Genomic DNA, 20,913 nt, shown 5'->3' on the forward strand with positions numbered 1-20,913 from the left:
GGCTTCGGGTCAAGATACCACCGACACTGAGGGACCTAGTGGTTTGGAGGGTGAGGGGAGTGCCATGAGGGAGACCGCAACATCATAATCATCATCACTGAATTGCTCTTCCAGGGATCACTCCCTATTGGTGGCAGACCCATCGGGGCATTCCCCCTGTACCATCTGTGTCTGCCAGCCACCGTTCTATCGACACCCTCCCTGTTGCTCCCCACCAAGTTGGCCGTGCCCACTCACCCAAGAGGGTGGGCATCTCCTTTGCCACAGGCACCTTATTCCCAGCCCCTGTTACCCCTGCTGCCGACAGTGAGGCTATTGACCTCCTGACAACAACCTCTGTGAGTCAGCCAGTCATTGTGGATGCCATCCAGGGATTGGCAAGTCAGCTACAACAGATGAATGCATTCCTGGAAGGCATTCACAGTGCAATGGCTGGCCTACAGAGATCTTTTCAGGCTCTGGTCTCCTTACTGACAGTCACTCCTACCTTCTGACCCCCTTCCACCTACCAAATCCCCACTTTCCCTACCTACCCAAAGCACACAGACATATCCACATGCATCCACATCAACTTACAAGAGGACCACACATAAACCTAAGCACCACAAAACACACCAGCATGCAAGCAAACTACAGCCACCCACAGACACAACAACAGTCACACCTTCCCTAGACAACCCCGCCACCCCCAGCTTCAGACACACAACATCCAGCATACCCACAGGCACCGCGCCAACAGTCACTGACACACCCACCACACCCAGCATACCCACTGTCACCACTACAGCAGACCCCAAGACATCAACCACAAGCACCACACCCGCAGACACCACAACTACAGACACACCACATCCACCATACCCACAGTCACCATCACAACAAACACACACACACACATCCACCACTCCATCCCCTAGCACCTCTACCTCCCAGACCCCAAGACACACCCACACTCACCCACCCAACAGACATTCACCAAACACAGGAATACGTCCCAGAAGCACGCACTCACTCCATCCACAGCAACATAGAAGACAACCACTTTCTCGTCCTCCAACTCCCGACCCTCTTCTGATGGCTTTCCCTGTGTCCCTAAGAAAGTTTTTTTTTTTACCTTGACCTTTCCCTTGTTCCCTCCACCCCCATCCCAAACCCAAGAGGCCCCCACCCAGCTCCCAGCCCCTCCCTTCCACCTCTAAGGCCTCCCCTGCAAGCACCCATACCTCTCCCCACCTTGAAGAATACCGCCACTCCCAAAAAGAAGACCACCCCTCCCAAGCCCAAATCCCCCCTCCCAAACTGCCCCCTCAAAGATGATCCCAGAGGTGTCTGCCTGCCCCCTAGATGCCCCTTCCTATGGCAATTCCCTTGCAGTTAGAAGTCAAGTGTTGGCACAACACTGTGTTATTATGGACAGATATTTGGACTGGTCAATGGACTTGAACAATTTACATTTGTTTTCTAATCAACCCAAATGGTTGTTTTGTTGAGTACACATTTGTACTGCAATTCCTTTTCTACCTTTATTTTGTTCTTGAGTAACTTGTGTTGTCTGCCTATAGTTTGGTGTTTTTCAACCTCTTCGTTGATCCATTTGCTGTTGTTTGCAGTACCTGACTTTGTAGGCAGTGCTGGTGTCCCCCAGGAAAAAAGGTATATGTTGAGTGCATGGATATGTGGGTGTAAATACAATGATGGTCTCATGGCATTGTGTACTGTTTGTTATAATAAGTAATTCATCTTATGTTGTCCAATGTGAGCATGTATGATGTTAGATATGTCCTCCTGATAAGGATTATGGGTTCATCTAATGTGTGTCAGCTTGAGTCTTGTTTGTGCAGACATGGGGTGTGCTCAATTTTACTAGCTTTGTTTGCATTTGACCGTGGATGTGTCCATTTACCTGTGTGTCCCTTGCCGCTTGTTCCTGTAGGTGTACGTCACATTCAGTTGGAGTTGTATGTGCTTTGGTGACTTGCACTTCCACATTGTGCAGCTGGACATGTCATTTGAGTCTAGTGCTGTTTGTCCCTGAGACACATGTAGGGTCATTTTCTGTCCAAATGTTGCTTAATGGGCATGTGCAAAGTCATATATGTCCCAGTGCAGCCTCCTTCCCTGAGTGCTCCTGATGCCCCCATTCTTATTGTGCAGGTATTTTTACCATAGTGCTCTTTGTCTATCTGTCTCTCTGTCGATTGTACATGTCATTGTTCTTCCATTGTGCTGTAATGTGTGTGTGTGTGTGTGCATTGCAGGGCTGTTTAATGGTAGTATCGTTTGTGTTCCATGCCACATCCATACATATGTGTGTTGTATGTCAAAACAGTCCATGGCCTGTCAAAAATGCGATTATGGAACTTTTATTTGTATATGTGGTGTTGGTATTTTGTTGGTGATGTGTGAGACAATGTTGTGTAGCCTTCAATACCCCTGTGCCTGAGATGAGTGGCCATGTGTTTTTATGTAGTGTTGCAGTGTAATGTGAGTGAGCTGTCCAAAAGGGGGCATATCGTGACTGTGAATCTATCCATCTTTCTGTATGATTTCGACTGTGTACACGATAAGACGTGTACTTGGTGCTTGTAGTGTGCCCCCATATGATGTGACCGACGGCACAACAATCTGTTATTAAACTTAATTACACTTTTGGAAGTGAAGGTCCACTTTCTTCACTACTTTCATTGATACAACTTGCCTTACCACGCTGCTTTAGAACATCAAAACACATAAGTATTTGTGAAATGAACATTGTCCTGGGAGGGCATCGTGTTGCTGAATAACAGGTGTTGATTGTTACTTAACTCAAGGGTATTTAATTTATTGACCCCCAGAAAGAGGAAAGGCTGAGTGGATCCTGCTGACTTTGAACCTTTGGCCATGAGGTCAAACATTCCATCTGCTCAATGCAAACTTAGTTTTTTGTGAACTGGAATTTATGCACTTTTTGACTCCTTTTCTAAATATCTGGACTTCTATATTGAATTATATTTTACAAGTACTGATAATGTGCACCATTCATTAATTTGAGGCAGCTGCTGAGAATGCTACAGAAAGTTTTGCTAATAACTTTAAGCAGGACCACTGTAATTATTTGGAAGGGCAAGTCCAGATTGTGCCGCAGGGTTGACTAAGTTGTGCGACAAGGAAAGGCAAATTATGCAACGTAATACAACACACTTTGTGATTGTGTTACTTCCATTTGAGCTAGAAACATTATTTTTTTTTAAATCTGGACATTATGCAGCAGATGATGGGAAATGCAGCAAATTTATAATGATGCAGAAAATGATGCAGCTACAGAACTGCATAATTCAGTTAAAGTAAATGTTTTGAAATAACCATTGTTTTGAACCTTTGTAATTACTAATTTGTTTGGTTTATAGCCAAAATACTCCTCCACCCTCCTCACCGATAACATTTTCAATTTGCTAAGTGGTATTTTATCCTCTATCCTAAATGAAGTTTACCACTTCATTCCAAACAATACATCTATCAAACCTTCTTTACCATAATTCCACTCCACAACACATACATCTACTCCACTCCAAATCAAAACACATAGGTAAAAGATATTGGGGGTCATTATGACCACGGCGGAAGGTGATAATGTGGCCGTAGTACCGCCAACAGGCTGGCGGTACATACTGCCACATTATGACATTGGTGGATTGAAAATGTACCATTCCTATGGCCATGGCGGTAGCAGCCGCCGGGCCAGAGATAACAATCTTCAGCCCGGCGGCCATTCTTGTACCACCAGTGGCATTTTGAGCCTGCCTACCGCCTTGGTTTTCATGGCGTTTGCAACGCCGCGAAAACCATGGCGGTAGGCCCTACCAGTGACAGGAAATTCCTTCCCTGTCACAGATAGGAGGCTCACCCACCCCCCAAACCCTCCCCAGAAGCCCCCCACACTCCCCTTCCATCCACGCTCCCCCCTCTGATCCCCCACCCCCATACATGCACACACTCGCAGACATGCACCACCCATACACACACTCACTCACACTGGCATATATGCATTCATTCGCACATGCATCCATTCATTCTCGCACACATCCGTACACACATTCACACTGACATGCAGACACGCATTCACATTTCCATTTGTACACAGTCTCAAACATGCATACACCCACGCAAACAACACTACACACACAGTCGCATTCACGCACACATTCACACATTCATGCACACAACCCCACACACACAACACCCCCACCCTCCTCCCCTGTGAGAAGCCAAACTTACCTGCATCCAGGGGGTATTTCGGCAGGGAATGGGACAGGGCGCTGCTACCGCCAGCAGAACACGCCAGGCTGTATCATGTGTCATGTTACGGCTGGCGGCGGTCTACTGGCGTGGCGGTGCTGGTGGTAGCAGTGCCACCTTACCACCATCCACCAGTATGGCCACAGTCGGATTTCCGCCCTTCTTGTGGCGGAAGTCCAGCTGTGGTCATAATCTGGTGAATGGATGGTAGCCACAGTGACGGTCTTTTGGCGGCCGTCACCGTGGCAGTAGGCGGCTTATACCGCCATTGTCACAATGCGGGCCATTGTCATTTACAACGCCAATAGCTCGAACTCTTAGAAATGCAAGACCTATTGCGTGGCAGATGCTTGTTCAAATTGTTTTGGGTTTCGTTGGGATGGAAAAGACCTCCACATAGTAATGAATGGTAATGGATGTGCTTCCCTGCCTAAAGTGCTGCAACCAAGCTGATGTCTGCATCTCTAATGCTGATTTTTATTCTTATAGGTAAACACTATGCCGCGGCTTGCTGTCTTGCTGGACTGGGAGGTGCACACAAAGCGCTATCCTCATAGTTTTGGAAGGCTCCTACTTTTACCAGGAGTTAAGCAGTACAGACAGTGGTGGCAGCATACCATGTAGTGATCAGTAGGAGTGAAGGGGTCCTTTTAATATGTATTACTGGAGTGAGGCCAACAAACTTACTAATTTAAAGTTCTACTGCTGTGTGGTTACTCACCCTTGGTTTACATCTGTTTGGTGTGCAGTGTAGTGCATGCATGTTATATTGCATGTACTGGTTGTATGTGTGCCTAAGAGTGATACAATACATGAAGAGTATAGTGTTGTGCAGTGCATGCATGTTATACGCATGAGCTGGGTGTATGTGTGCCTATGAGTGGTAGATTATATGAAGGATCTATGCTGTGCACTGCATGCATGCTGTATATATGTGTTGAGGGTATGTGAACCTGTGGATGGTACAGTACATGGCTGACTCTATGTTCCATTATGAGAGACCAAGGGCTGCATGGTGAAACACGATGAGAAGAGAAAAAGAAATCCCTTCTCAGACAGATTTGTTTATTGCTGCATTTCTGTAAGCTGGGAGGGACACACTGGAGAAGAGAGAGCCAGGTTACCCCAGTACACATCAAATTGTGCTCTTTGGTGAGAGAGAGGCCACAAGAAATGTGCCTGGGCACATCTCAGGAAGGAGATGGGGCTGATAAGAGAATCTCAGACCGTAAATTAACCTTCTGATACACATATCACTGTGGCTGACATCCAAGTATAAACTCTAGTCACTCCAATGATCTGTGTTGTAGGGCTACCAGCTTTGTAGTCACTCCCGCTGTGATAGACTGCTTTCTGGAGGAAGAGAGGGGAGAGAGAGGAGTCAGTACTTAAAAAGGAAGCAGACCTGAAACATAAAATTCAAAGACTCAGACTCTAAATCACATTTGATGTCTAGAAACTGATTAAAAGATGGGGAGATGGAGACCCCAAAAGTTTCAACTGTCAAGCAACCTGTCAAACTGTGTAAGGAGGAGAAACTCTAAAAGAGTTCTGTCTGCGACCACTACTGGGCTCCAAGGCCTGCTAGTCTCCCAGCTGGGTGAGAGGACATAACCCAGGTACTCTAAGACCCCCTACCCTGGACCCTGGAGAGAAGCACCTGCCTGCTTCCCAGAACAGTGTGCCCTGTGAGGAAGAGGAAAGCATTGATGGTAGCGAGATCCAGTGGGGAATCCTGTTGAGTGGACTCCCTTTGGAAGGTGTGAGGAAGCAGTTGCTGCATGGATCGGGTCATTGCCCATGTGCAGGAAAAGTTGGGGATCCCCAGATACCATCAGAGGGCCGCTGTGATTGTTGCTGTGCCGAACATGCCGTCGCCCGTATGCAATGAGGAATTGGCGACCCAGTATGCCAGGAGGGGCTGCCTTGCAGTAAGCTGTGTTGACAGGGTCATTGCCCGTGAGCTGTGAGGAATCAGTAACCCCGTAATCCAGGAGGGGCCACTGTGGACAGATTGCTGTGCTGAGTGGGCTGAAACACCTGTGCGGTGATCAGCCGGTGACCCCTCTTTGGCAGGAGAGGCTGCTGTGTGGGAATCTGCTGTGCGGATCAGGTCGGAGCCCTGTGCAGTGCAGACAGTGACTACGTATGACAGAATGGCTCACTGGAAACAAGCTGAAAGTGTGACCAGTCAGGATCGTCACTAGAGGAGAAAGGCCACAGTGGGGAGCCCTACAGACCTGCACTGTGACAGAGGAGCAGTATCAGGACCTTTGCACTACTTCCCCCCACTTACCGTGGCAAAGACCAAAAAACTAACCTAGTTCGGAGGAGCTACGACAAACCTTTGGTTGATGCAGCTGCATAACTGCATTGAGGAGCTTGGACTACAAGTGGATGCTGGCTACAGAGAATGGGGAATAACAACTATTGTTAGAGTGAGGAGGGAGTGGAATACAGGGAACTGCCTAGGAAACACTAGAACCCTGTAGGTGTTTTGGCAGTGCAATGTCATGTTTTTCTGTTGAAAATCTTTTTACAACATTTTACATACACACATACACTTTTGCTGCACGAAAACCCGTTTTCAGCAGCAGGGCTTGAAAGGATTTGTTTAACGACTCTTTATCACAATCACTTTGTAATACAGCCCAGATTTATTGTATTGCCCTGGATTGGCTGTGGTAACAGCAATACCTGAAAATGGCCGGTGCAGCTGAGTGGGCCGTAGTTACCTGGACCTGAGTGCTGTGCCTCTACATTATGTAGAGAGTGATTAGGGCTGCCCCTTCCTCCCCGCCTGGTTACCCCCCCCCCACCCACTGGATACAAGTATGTGAACAAGTTGCCAGGTGTACCAATAGACCAGATGCTAAGGGCCAGATGTAGCAAAGGGTTTGCGCCTCGCAAACGGCGAAAAACGCCGTTTGCGAGGCGCAAAAGCCTCTCTGCTATGCAGAAATGCATTTTGCAAGTCGGATCCGACTCGCAAAATGCATTTCCGACTCGCAAATAGGAAGGGGTGTTCCCTTCCTATTTGCGACTCGCAATGCTATGCAATTTCATTTGCGCCCGCGAAAGCGGTCGCAAATGAAATCGCTGTTACCATCCACTTGAAGTGGATGGTAACCCATTCGCAAACGGGAAGGGGTCCCCATGGGACCCCTTCCCCTTTGTGAATGATCACAAAAACAATTTTTCAGAGCAGGTAGTGGTCCTATGGACCACTGCCTGCTCTGAAAAATACCGAAACAAAAGGTTTCGGGTTTTTTTCTAAGTGCAGCTCGTTTTCCTTTAAGGAAAACGGGCTGCAGATAGAAAAAAAAAAAACTGCTTTATTAAAAAGCAGTCACGGACATGGTGGTCTGCTGTCTCCAGCAGGCCACCATCCCCGTGAGTGCCCATACTCGCAATGGGGTCGCAAAGTGCGACCCACCTCATAAATATTTATGAGGTGGGTCTTTGCGACCCCATTGCGAGTTGCAGAAGGTGTCTGAGACACCTTTCTGCATAGCAAATTGCGACTTGCAATTTGCGAGTCGCACGGACTCGCAAATTGCAAGTCGCAATTTGCTTTTTTCCTACATCTGGCCCTAAGAGTAATGGAGGGTGGTCAAACAGAGAGAGGCAATGCAGAGAGTGCCAAATATTGTGGAATGGATCGTTGAATGCTGGGACCCACAAAGGAAGGGTTGGAAGGTAGAAGTGAACAATGTTCTCAAAAGGTTTATGGTTGTTACACGATAGACAAGTAGTGAAAGGATAATGGTTAACTGTCAGTAGATGACCTGCTAGCAGTGCTTAATTTGTGTTTATTGTTTCCGGTGCAGAGCACTGCCACTTATTTTTGAGGGCCGGCGCTTAGTTTTCTGTCTCAAGTATTTACTGTGAGCAAAAGACACGTGGGAAAGACAGAGGAAGAGAAAAACGAAAAAGCGTCAGAAAGGGGAAAAGCAGGGAGCTGCAAGAGTGAGCTGAAGGGGTAGGGAGTGGCTGTAAATGGATTGAAGAGGCCCGAGGTGGCTTCAGGATTACGCTGCCTCAGTATTATATGCTCGCACTTTTAATTGAGAGCTTTGAGTACTGGCACCTTTTTATTTACAAATTAAGCACTGCCTGCTAGATAGATAGGCACAAAGACAGATAGACAGTATATTGATAGAGAGATAGATAGATATTTATTAACTGAGAATGTCTGTTATAGCAAGACGCCCCTTCCCAGGAAATACATGATCACCCAGCTGCGTTAATTTCATGCCAATGTTAATTTGGGATATGCTTCTCAAAACTAATAGTCTACTCCATAATATCCATATTTTAACAAACAAGTGAGGTGCAGTGCTAAGCCTGAAATTTTTTAAAAGTTAAGTGGACACCTTTAAGCTATTAATTGCCACGATAAGGCACTTTAAAATGTAAAAGGATACCACGGGCAAACTGCCTTTGTGTGCAGAAAAAAAAAAAAAAATACTTAAATGTAATGCAATACGAGAAACAAAATTTCCGTCTTTATCATGAAAATATTTTTTTCACTCTTCATACAAAAATGATGTTTCCATTACAGACGCTGTTACATCTATTTCTATGGTATGATGTCTTGAATCCTAAGGTATAGCCTGGTGAGACCTGTAGATATACATATGTAATGACAATACTCTTCTGCAGGGCAGTTTCACAGTGGAAAGAGGTTATTCTGACGGCCCTGTAGTCTGAACAGAAGGTAAGCTAGGAACTAAAGGTAGGTTTTATAATAGTGATATGTTAAATAAACGAGGTCCTCCTTTCGCAACTAGAAATGTGCACATCTAGACTTTTTTCTGCTCAGTATAACCTTGTATATAAATCAAACAACTTATTTTACTGTGAGAAGTAGAAAAAATCAGTATTAATAAAATGCTCATCCTGGAGCTCCTTTGAAAGAAAAACTCATTATATGCTAATTGATAACATTTTGAATGGGATCTGTTTGATATGTATCTATCGTTTAAGAAACATAGATGTCAGTATTGGGATGCATTATGTAATAATGTGTGCTAAGATCTCAAAATTGCTAGACCACAGCGCTACACAATGAGCAACATAATTTGCTTTCTATTGCTTATTGCTTATACTTCACAATTTGATTTTTCTTGCTGCACAATTTGACTTTCCTTGCTGCATCATAGTCAACTCTGATGCATATCTTTTCCTTCATTGCTGCATAATTAAATTAACCATGGTATTGCTTCATTACAACAATCTGCTGTGGAAAGCTTATACTAATTAAGTCATGTAGCAATGAAATGGCACTGCAGTGTGAAGGTACATACTGAAGCATTCTTCTTTACAGTGCCTGAATGAGATGTAAAAGGAGCACAAACCCTACACACAGTGGAGGCTGGTCTGGTCCCTACAGTGTAAGAGACAAACACATAAAGCGACAATAAACACTCAGCGCCACACATTAGACACTGTGCTACTGTGGAAGATAAACGAAAAACACAACAGTACCCATAATGAGAAAACGTCGTATATGCAGAACCAAACTTGTGCCCTGTGAACTCCTCAAAACCAAGAGTATCTGTGCAGGTCACCTTTCTTCCTGTGTGGGCCTAGAATATGCAAGCGAGGTCTTTCTGCTTTGAAACGTCTGCTGTCCCTACACATGGCTTAATGTATAGCACTGTACACCACTAAAGGTTAAGCGCGTTATTTTCACATTTTAGGAATGTGTGACTATTACTGATTTCAGGAAGCCTTTTTTAAATATGTTGCTCACTTGTCAAGCTGTAAAGCATTATGGCCATATTTATACTCCCTTTGCGCCGGGTTAGCGTTGTTTTTTTAATGCTAAATCGGAGCAAACTTAACACCATATTTATACTTTGACGCTAGACCAATCTAATGCCAAAATATCCCAGTGTGCACCATTCTCTGGATGCGTGAAACCGCCTTGCGTCAATGAGATGCAAGGTAGGCATTCCTGTCTAAAAAATGACTTAAACACCAGTGGACCATATTTATCCAACTGCGCAAAAATGGCGCACGTCTGGTAGGCGAAGCCGGAAAACGGTGCAAATCCCGATTTGCGCCAAAATTTAACGTCTGGGTCAAGGCTGGTATTAAAATGGAGAAAACACACCACTACTTAAGGAAAACTCACAGAAGCAACATCATAGATCAAAAAGGAAGACATGGAGGTGCTATTCATCCAGCATGCAGGAAGACGGAGAGCACAGGAGCAACAGCAGCAGCTACCAACACACTAACAGGGACCCCAAAGGCAATGCAGAAGGCAGGAGAGGAAATTCAGGACGAGGACAGCCCTTCAGGGCCTCAGGGAACGTGACGTCATCCAGAGGTACAGACTAAACTGGCAAGCCATACAGCAGCTGCTGCGACACATTGAGCCACAGTTGGCACCCAGCTTGCAGACACCCCACATCATTCCACCGAAGACCAAGCTGCTAGCTGTCCTGTACATGTTGGCAAGTGTCTCTTTTCAAACCACTGGTGCCCTGGTTGGCGGAATCTCACACCCCTCATTCTCTGCCTTCCTTCCCAAGGTACTGGATGCCATCATCTCCCTCACACCCCGCCACATCAGCTTTCCCAACAAACAGCAGAAGCAGCAGGAGACCAAACAGGGGTTTTATCAAATTCATGGCTTCCCACATGTGCTTGGTGCCATTGACTGCACACATGTACGGATTGTGCCACCTGCTGCAATGGAGCATCTATACCGCAACAGGAAGCACACACACTCCATCAATGTGCAGGCCATTGTGGATCACTGTGGATTGTTCACCAACATCATGGCAAAGTATCCTGGGAGTGTACATGATTCATTCATCTTCCGCCACAGCACCATCAATCAGCACTTCCAGGATGGACGATATGGCAATGGCCTACTTGTTGGTAAGTACAGAAACCTAGTTATTTACACACAGCACAGCAACCCTGTAGGACACACAACACATACACCACCACATTGACACTTGGCTAGGAAGACACTGAGGTGTGACACTGGTAGTCATGTTTGATATCCTGACCCAATGAGATCCACACCTATGGACAAATGACAGATGCAAATAACAAAAGATGCCACTCTAGAGATACACGGGACCAATTTAAAATGACACAGTGACAATGACATGGCCTTAACTGGCAGTACAACTTGGAAGATGAACCTTTCAATATCACATCAATAACACTCAATCCCACACCCTTCCAAGCAATACGTCCTGTGTAAGGGGTTTATAATGTGTTTTGCTGCAGGTCAAACACCATGAGACACATAGCATGATGATGCTGACTCTAATGAAGGTGACATGGAATCATTGAGGCAGTACCAACATCTCACATCACTCCTGGGGTGACATTGCCAGCTATCAATAAAGAAGTGGACTGTGCTATGAAAACATGTGGCTGTGACACTAATGCAAAGTGCACACTGCTACACATACGGATTGAGACAATTCCCCATATACATAACAGATGTACAGGCAGATGGACCTTCTGACACTAAAACCTTCACCCCCACAACAAAGTTAGCCAGCTTACCTGGAGCAAGTTCAGTAGTGTAGGTACACGTTTGCACATGAGCCAACTCGGTGACGGCACAAAAATAGGTTTGCATAGAACTTGTCACACATGGGATAATTGTGCATTGTCAATTGTGAACACTTCAATTCTGCCAATTTATGGAGATGTGTTGTGCATTGTCACCTAGCCAAATCAAAGGGTCTCACTGTTGCATTTCACCTGCAATCATATATGTCAAATTGGATGGGATGTTCAGGCCATAAAGTGAAACAGTGTTACCACCACAGTGGAATTGATTGTGTGTGTGGAAGTATCATGTCACCTCCATTGAAGGCACACAGACACTTCTTTCACATTACACACTGAACCACAAGATTCCAAATATACCAGTGATATCATGTCAATCAGCCAAAAGCCAGTTTTGATAGTTAAACAAGCCAATGCAGAAAGAACATCACAGAAGCCTAGGATCCCACACAATACCACAAACACTGATGAGTCACAGACAACACAAGATAACAACTGCCATCCAAAGGGACAATCACGGTGCAACCAACAACCAAATACTTACCCTCATTTTCTCTTTCAGCTGATCAGGGTTACGGGATCCAGCCATGGATCATGACCCCAATTGCCAACCCAAGCACAGCAGCAGAGCGTGCCTATAATGAGGCACATCGTAGGACACGCACCATAGTTGAGAGGACTTTTGGCATTCAGAAGTCCAGATTCAGGTGCCAGACATCACCGGAGGCAGCCTCCTATATTCCCCTGAAATGGTCTGCAAGATCATTTTGACCTGTGCCATCCTGCACAACATTTGTGTGAGGAGGAACATTCCCCTCTATGAACCAGATTTACAAATGCCTGAAGAGGAGGAAGAGGAGGATGCTGTCCGTGAAAATGAGGGGGAACATCCAAACACAGCTGCAGGATTACGTCGGAGGCAACACATCGTACAAAACGTCTTCGAACTATAGTCACCATCACCACTTTGTCATCATATGTAATTAAACACCTCACTTCATCACTCAATCATGCTCTGGGTAATTATTTATGCATCACATGATCCCTATGAATCATAATCAGAGTTTAGCCTTATGGAGCATTGCAGAAATACAGATTAGGATAATGGAAAAGCCACATCACATTTGATGGGTATAAATGTACAACAAACATCACACACAGTGTAAATGACATCTATCCTGTCTATTTCACATTTGAAGGGCAATATCAGAGGACCACAGCTATGAGACACATCCATGTTGCCAACATGGTCCATTGCAGCAAATGACACACAACTAAGGTACCATCAATCATAAGGTAAAACGTGTTTCATACATGAGGCAGTGGATGTGCTATTGCATTGGTAACAGGAACGTATGACCAGACCCTTGACGGCAGTAAGTGTGACATAAGCTATTTCTGCAAGGAGCATGTGTGACAAGAAGTCCATCTAAGCTGAAAATGGATAGCACGAGTGACCCAGGTATGACAAGCATTGCTCACAACACATGCCCTGCGCAGTCCATCCCAGGTAATGAGTCCTGCCACTGCCATGTTTTCAGTCTCTGCCCACCCTTCTCTAGGGGGCCCTGTAAGTGGACTATCTGTACCCTGAGACTCTTCATCTACACACACCCAGACTCTCATTCTGACTCCTGCGTGCTTCCCTCTTCAGTATGGCATGCCATAGTCATAGTTCATCAGTCTGCATGGACTTCAGGTCCGATAATGCACTGCCTGGTAGTCGGTAGGACCTGTAATCAGCTGTCCATTGCTTCGCATGTGAAAGGTCCAGTTGGCCCTTTGAACTTGATTCTCAACTCCAGGACTTGTGAAAGACTGAAGGTGCACACACCTGTGAGCACGTCCATGCAGACCAGGCATTTGAACATGCCCTGTCCTTGCTGCTGGCTGGAACTGCTTAGAAGCTGCCATTTTCTGAATCTCCTTGTTGTGCATTGGCATACAAATCACTTGTGTACCAGAGCCCTTGGGGGACTGTGTAACATTGCAGACCTTAGCACAAACTGTTTTTAGTTCCCACAGTGTTGTTCCTGCTTTCCCAGTCAGATTCTGCTCACTGTGTATTTACCTTGATCATGTTTGTTCCTGACAGAACCTGCATCCTGTTAGCCTGACTGGTTCCAGTCTTTGCGTTTACCATTGAGGTTCCCTGTGGCTACATTTGTCTCATAGTTGCTTTCCATGCCCTCTCTTCCCTCCTGGGGTATTGTGTCTGATAGGTCTACAATGAATCCTCAAATGTATAGTATAGTTTAATCAGTTTACTTATTGTATTCTTTTCTTGGACATGTATTCAAATGGCCTAATCCAGCCCCCATCCCTTGTCTGGTTTTGCATGTATTCATTAGGGCCAAACAGTGACAGTGTGCAATGGGTGTATGCATGGATTCTGAACGGTGCCTCCAGCACAACAAAAACGGGTTGCTAATGTGTATGTAAGGACAAAACATGTTTGTGCCCTGACGGTCCACACACAGATTCACTTCTGCCGCCACCTTTTGATGGGGCTTGCGTGGTGACTAGCTGTGAGATTAATCAGCACAGAGGCACTGATGTTACCTGTTGCAGTGGGAATTTTAGAGCCCACCCTGTGTACAAATGTTGTGATGAAAGCTGACTGTTTCCTATTACTGATCCATAAAGTTTTTGAGCACACCAAGGTTGCCCTGTCGTCAGCCTTATAAAAGTTCTGCAGTGCCATAGCTGGACTATCCCTATGTGTGTCGTTACTTGATCTTTGGCTTTAGGTCAATTCTGCTTTGAAGGATACTCTGTTAATTCAGGGATTGGCCCCACAGACTACTGACTAGAACTGCACATAACTGTGACAACATGGAGGCCAATACTGACGCAGGGTACACATGGCCACACACTTGAACTGGACACCTTTGTGCAATGAACCACTGGAAATATGTGAACACATGCAGCATGGTCTGCTGGTCCTCCACAGACACAGGAGAAACATAGGTCATTTACATGACTCAAACTATGGTGTACATAACAATTTTACGATTGGATTTGAGACTCTGTGTCACAAACACTGTACCTACCTAGCATGTTCAAATGCCTGACTCATTGGTAGTGTACACACAAGTGACCATGAGGTGGTATTCAACATTTCATTAAATGTGATGGGTTACATATCTGACATAGGCATTATCAACCGTCCTCTAGCCTGTGTATAGTTCGTCACGGGAAATGTTTTGTCCCCAAAGTCAAGGAAGTACACACAGCATGAGATGCAACAGATATAACAAACACATATCATGACTGATATACCTCAATGAATGGCATCTGATGGGTATACACAATTATAACACATTCCTACATGCACATTACGCCAAACTTTTCTTGTGACGTTCACACAGAGGCACAACAACAATTTAAAGAGCCAATTCACAGACATAAACACACATGCCTTGAGTCTAGTTGCTTAGTTGCATAGTCTTGCTATCCTCTATTGATGAAACACCTGCTCAAACTAGGAAATACCAATTTTATTCCAAAAGTTTGTGTTGCGTCAGTTAAGAGAGCTAATCCGGCACAACAACATAAGTATTATGGTCCGCAGTGGTATGGTCTGCCACATGTGCCCAAACACTAGAACACACACACTGCAGGTCATATCATCCTATCTTTGTATAGTTATAGGCTGCATGCATGTAAAAAAATGAAAAATAACACAAACACAGTTTAAGACAGATTTTTTGATGCAAAAACATAAAAAAGGTCCATATGCGCAAAATATAACGCATATGTGTTTAAAAATTAGGCTCACCCCCATAATACATCGATTGGTCCCTAGCGTTAATTCCAACACCGCCCCCCAGGAAATTGGTTATCCATTAAAAATGTATTGATCCTTGATTGCGGGAGAATTTTCATGCATATGCATCAAAAAATATTGACTCAAACCCCGTAAGCGTCATAAAATTACACACAATATTAAAAAAAGCCCCGCAATTGAGACACGAAGTGGTGCAATAGGATATCCTGTTCACAGAAATGGAACAGTGTGGGTACTTTCACTTTCACTTTGCAGTCTGTGATTATTCTAGACTGTGTGGCTGTGTCTTGAGTTGTCTCTGTGAATATTTGTCTCCTGTGTGCTATTGCTATTGTATTCTGTTGTTTCTTAAGTGTCTGTTTATTCCGTGTAAGTGTTTTATTGTCCTTTATTGTGATTATATTTGACTTTGTACTGTTGGGAGTGTGTTTGTGGGTATTGTTATTTGGGGTATTGTTGGACTGTCTCTGAGTTAGTTAAGTTTCCTTTTCATACCTCCTTTCCCTATTTTTCCCTCTTTACCCTTTCCTATCCTATTTCTTTGGAGATGTTGGGAAGGCCACATCTGGGGAGAATGGGTGAGGAGGAGCTATGGTCTTTTGTGTGGCTAGTGTGCCACTTCCTCCACCTGATGTTGGAGGCTGGGGGCCAGGTGATACAGCGGTGTCACACAGAGGCAAGGAGACTCAGGTGGGCAAAGGTGCTGTTCCACCTAAGAAGAATCTTCAACAGCCAGCGCAACAACCACCAATTGAAACATCGCTGGGCCGACCTGGTGGCCCGAGAGCAGGACCTGCTGGACCACCTAGGTGTGGTGATTAGTGGCCCTGTTGGTGAGTACAAATTTGACTAATGTGCACAGTACAATGCTCTGGAGTGACAGAAGCAGATTTTGTGACATTCTGCATGCAATATTTGTGGACATGTGGAATGCAAGTTGAACAAACTGTGGCCCTGATTTATACAATTTTTGCAATGCATTACAGTCATTTGTTGACGCGAAAGCTGCACAAACTTACAAAAGACAACTTTATCTTGTAAATTAGTGCCGCTTTGACGTCAAGAGAGGATGGTAAAGCAACACAAACCAATTTATGATTCAGGGCCTGTGAGTGTACCAGGAATGGGATGTATTTCACATGCTAAAACAAGGAACCAATGTAGTCCCTTTTTTAAAAATCATGTCTGAACAGTATTCATGACCATACGTACAAAGCTCTTCCTAATCTCTGCTTATATCTTAGGCCAATATTTCTACTTTGTTTGTGCAGTATTTGCATTATTTCTGGGCGCCAAAGTGTAGCACACTTGCTACAATCAAATTTGTTTGTACTACTTTCCATAGCTGTAGTGTAAACAAATGAAGCAAATTCTACACAAAAAAGAAAACACATCTGGCCCTAAATTCATTGTTTCTGTGTGTTTACATCTGGACAAAAAATCTTTCACATGGCCAAACCTAATTGTGCCCGGATGCTACCAGATTTCAGTAGCACAAAACAAGTTAATCTCTTAGCTTTTCGGAGTAGGCGTTGAAATCCTATCATTGCGTAGCATGGCCCAACAATATTTTTGCCTTCGGCACAATTGCTGGTACAGGGCTGGTGCAGTTACCATCTGTGTCACTTTATAGCCAAACAATTTTGTAAAGTGAATGGCTCATCATGGGATCCCTGCTCTTTGTGAATGCATGGTCACAAACTATTTATTTGCATGATGTTGTGCAAGGGACCACTGACTGCTTCCATTATACATTTTAAGTGACAAAATAGTTTGTTATTTTACTTTTGGTACACCCCGCTGATATAGTGCAGCATAGCTACAATTATTAACTTCTCAGTATGAAGGCTATCACAGACATGGTGGTATGCTAAGATCAGCTGGCCAGCATTCCTGTGAGTGCCGCCATTCCCAAGGTGCTTTCAAATAGAGACTTACCTCATCAAGATTGCAGAAGTAGGACATTTGCTAACCCATGTTTTAATTAGCGGACTGTGTCAGTTCTGTTGTATTACCACAGATCACCCAACTTGGCAATTCTAAGTTAATGAATGTGGCAAAGTGTGATTTACAATACCTGATATAGGTACACAGGGGCCAGAGTAACACATTTCAGGTGCAATGACTACACCTGTGCCCATTCATTCTGTCACGGATTATCAAATTAGACACAGTCAGCATACATCTTTTTGTTTGTTTTGAATCAGATACATGGCCAATCCATGTTTAGTGTAACATTGTCATCAAGTAATACACAGGATCCCTGCCTCCACATGTTGTGCTCCATTTATGTGGCACTTGAGTGAAATGTCATAAGCGTGCATGCAGGTCAAGGCCAGATGGGTGCTTGCATCAATGTGCTTGATTTTGGAAAGGTGTCAGTGAGATGTAATGATGATGACAATTGTCCAAAATTAGAAAAACTAGTGTCTATGTGATTGTCCAATGTTTGAGTCAATCCTACTTGGCAGCCCTCCTTACCTGTGGTGGACTGACTAAACCCAAGGACAGCTGTCCAAAGCTTCGTGGCTGTCCTTGATGTTTGAAAGAATGTGTTTCATGTCCATCCCCACCTGAGGCACAGGTTTAGGGCTAGGAAATATGTGTACTTAGGTGTGATGATCCCAGTGTAGATGACAGACATGTAATTCAGACATTCATGTGTTTGAAACTACAATGCCCCCCCATGATTACCAACTGCATACAATCCAGGCAGTTCCATTTAGAAATCACAGGTCTTTTGTGCCTTGATTGTCATCCAGAAGATAGTTATTAGTTGGCCTGGCACATGTGGAGTACTTGCAGCGTTTGTTATGTGACTAATAACAGTACAATGATGCACAGATCATTTAATTAAGTAGACACCTTGTTGTGCATTGCTGTGCTGTTAGAGAGTTGATGGGTAGGCTGCGTTGGCATGTCATTCCTCAGGGACATTCTATCATCTGTACTGTGATTTGGACTGTATATGCTATTTTTGATGACGTTTTAGAATATCATCTATAGATGTCTCACACAATGATGTCACTAATGTTTGGCTTTCTCTATTTTTACAGCTGCCCAGGAGATACAGGAATTCCAGAGGAGGGCAGTGCATTACCGCCACATACTCGATGTGGAGGCTGGGTTCCGCATTATGGCACATCAACATCGCCATGAGAGGGTCACAGGAGTATGAAGGGCATTTGTCCAAAGGGGGCCAGCATTGCCCACAACTGCCACCACCACCACAGCTCAGACCACAGTGGCCCCAGGGATGACAGCCACTGTAGCAGGTCCCTCGACTTCGTCTGCTCCAAGCCCACAAGCAGCACCTCCTGCACCTCCCCCTCCAACCACAGCACCGGCACCAGCAATGGCATCTACAAGTGGTAACCAGACAACCCCAGCTGCTGTGATGGACAATCAGGATTTACAGACACTGAAACGTCACATGCAATAAATGTTACGCAGGATGGACAGGCTGCAGCGGGAGGTGTCCCGCAATAGCAGAAGACTGCGGGGTATCAAAAAGATCCTGCGGAGGGCCAATTTGTAACTTTTGGATCCTCACACATGATTTCATCCCCTCCCTCCTCTTTCATCGTTCTTTTCTTTAGTGGGTTTAAGGGGCTTAGTGTTAGGTTAGAGTAGGCTGTTAGTTTAGTTAGCATAAGTGGGTTGGGGTGGAGTGTGTTATATTATTACATGTTTTTTTGTGGGTGGATGGGGGATGATGTTGGGGTTTATGTGTATATAAAAATAAAACACAAACAAATACAAAAAAAATGACAAAAATATATATTTGTTTAGGATAAGTTAGTATGTGTTTAGGTTAGTATATGTTGTCCTACATGTGTCCCGTCAAATATGGGGGGTGGAGGGTTGATGTTTAGAGTGTTTAGTTAAATGTGGTAAGTAAGTTTAGCTTAGGGTAGTTAGGGCCAGTTGTGGGTAATGTATAGTTAGGATAGGTTAGGTTAGTTAAGGTGTTTCCCCTAATTCAAGTTTCCTTTATTACTGTAAAATACATTTGTAGGTACTCCTTTACAGTATGTGTCATATGCTTGGGGATCAGGGCCTTGGCATGGGTGTAAAGTGTTAATTTAGTATTTGCATTTGTGTTCAATCCTACATCAGAATCCCATTATTGACATGGTTATTCCCAATTCCAAATGAGCTGTCACATTGGCAGCTACAACAAAGCTACTTATCTATGCATCTGCCATCCATTGCACCCACCACTCAAGGTTACTATTGTTCCCAATGTGTTGTAAAGGTTGGTGTGTTTTAAAATCTGTCATCGTTTGAGTCCTGTATCGGATTCTTGGCCACTTTGGAACACCTGCCTGCAGGCTGATGTTCATGTGAACCCTGATAAGCTGAGTGATGTTATAAACCTATGAAGTTCTGTATACACAACTCACGCCTATCATTTATTACATTGTACTTCCAGGTTACAGAATTGTCCATACACTCGTACACATCCATTCCTACTGTATGGTGTGAGTGATTAAAGTTTATAGTCAGATGTCACATACATAAAGATTGTCTTGAAGGGAATGTTGGCTACATTGAGTTTCATCTTATACATACTTTGGAGCAGACTTTTTCAGTTCTACACAGCATTATACTATTTGTTCTCATTTAACTTCAGAAATAAGCCTAAGGAAGCCCTGATGATGATAAAATCCAGACCCCAGTGCATAGTTATCAGCCCACATTCTTTCTACACTGTTGTGTTGACATTCGATGGCCATTGACATGTTACATACATCACAAATCTCCTACACAGTTGATGTGTCAGATTACACAGAGGCAACGTGGTTGTGTAAGTGCTATTTATTTTAAAGTGCTGTAGTGCAATATTTACAAAGTCCAGGATTGTAAGTCCATTAGTGTGACACCTTCTATTGTGGTGCAATACAAGTGCAATGGTGAGGGACATGTCATTGGACATGCTGGGGTGAAGTGTCATTCAGTGCAGAGGAACATGAATTGCCAATGAGGTAGTGAGAGACAATTGAAGTGCATAGTGGTAAGGTAAACAGTGTGCTGGAGAACAGTGCAGGTTACCAACTGTAGCAAGACTGGCATGTTAACAAGCACAGGACCTAGGAAATCAGTGCCCATGTGGCATGGACTTCTGCTACCGGGTACTGCTACGGGTGAAGGTGATCTGTTCCACGTCTTCTTCTTCTGATGTGTGCGTCGTCTCCTCTGCCCTGGGTGGTGGTGGGTTTGAAGGGGCAACACACACTTCAGTGTTTGACGACGTGGAGTCTGAATTCCCAGTAGCGGGCAACTGTGGGGCTATT

The sequence above is a fragment of the Pleurodeles waltl genome, chromosome 7, assembly GCF_031143425.1.
Source record: "Pleurodeles waltl isolate 20211129_DDA chromosome 7, aPleWal1.hap1.20221129, whole genome shotgun sequence".
Classification (NCBI taxonomy): Eukaryota; Metazoa; Chordata; class Amphibia; order Caudata; family Salamandridae; genus Pleurodeles; species Pleurodeles waltl.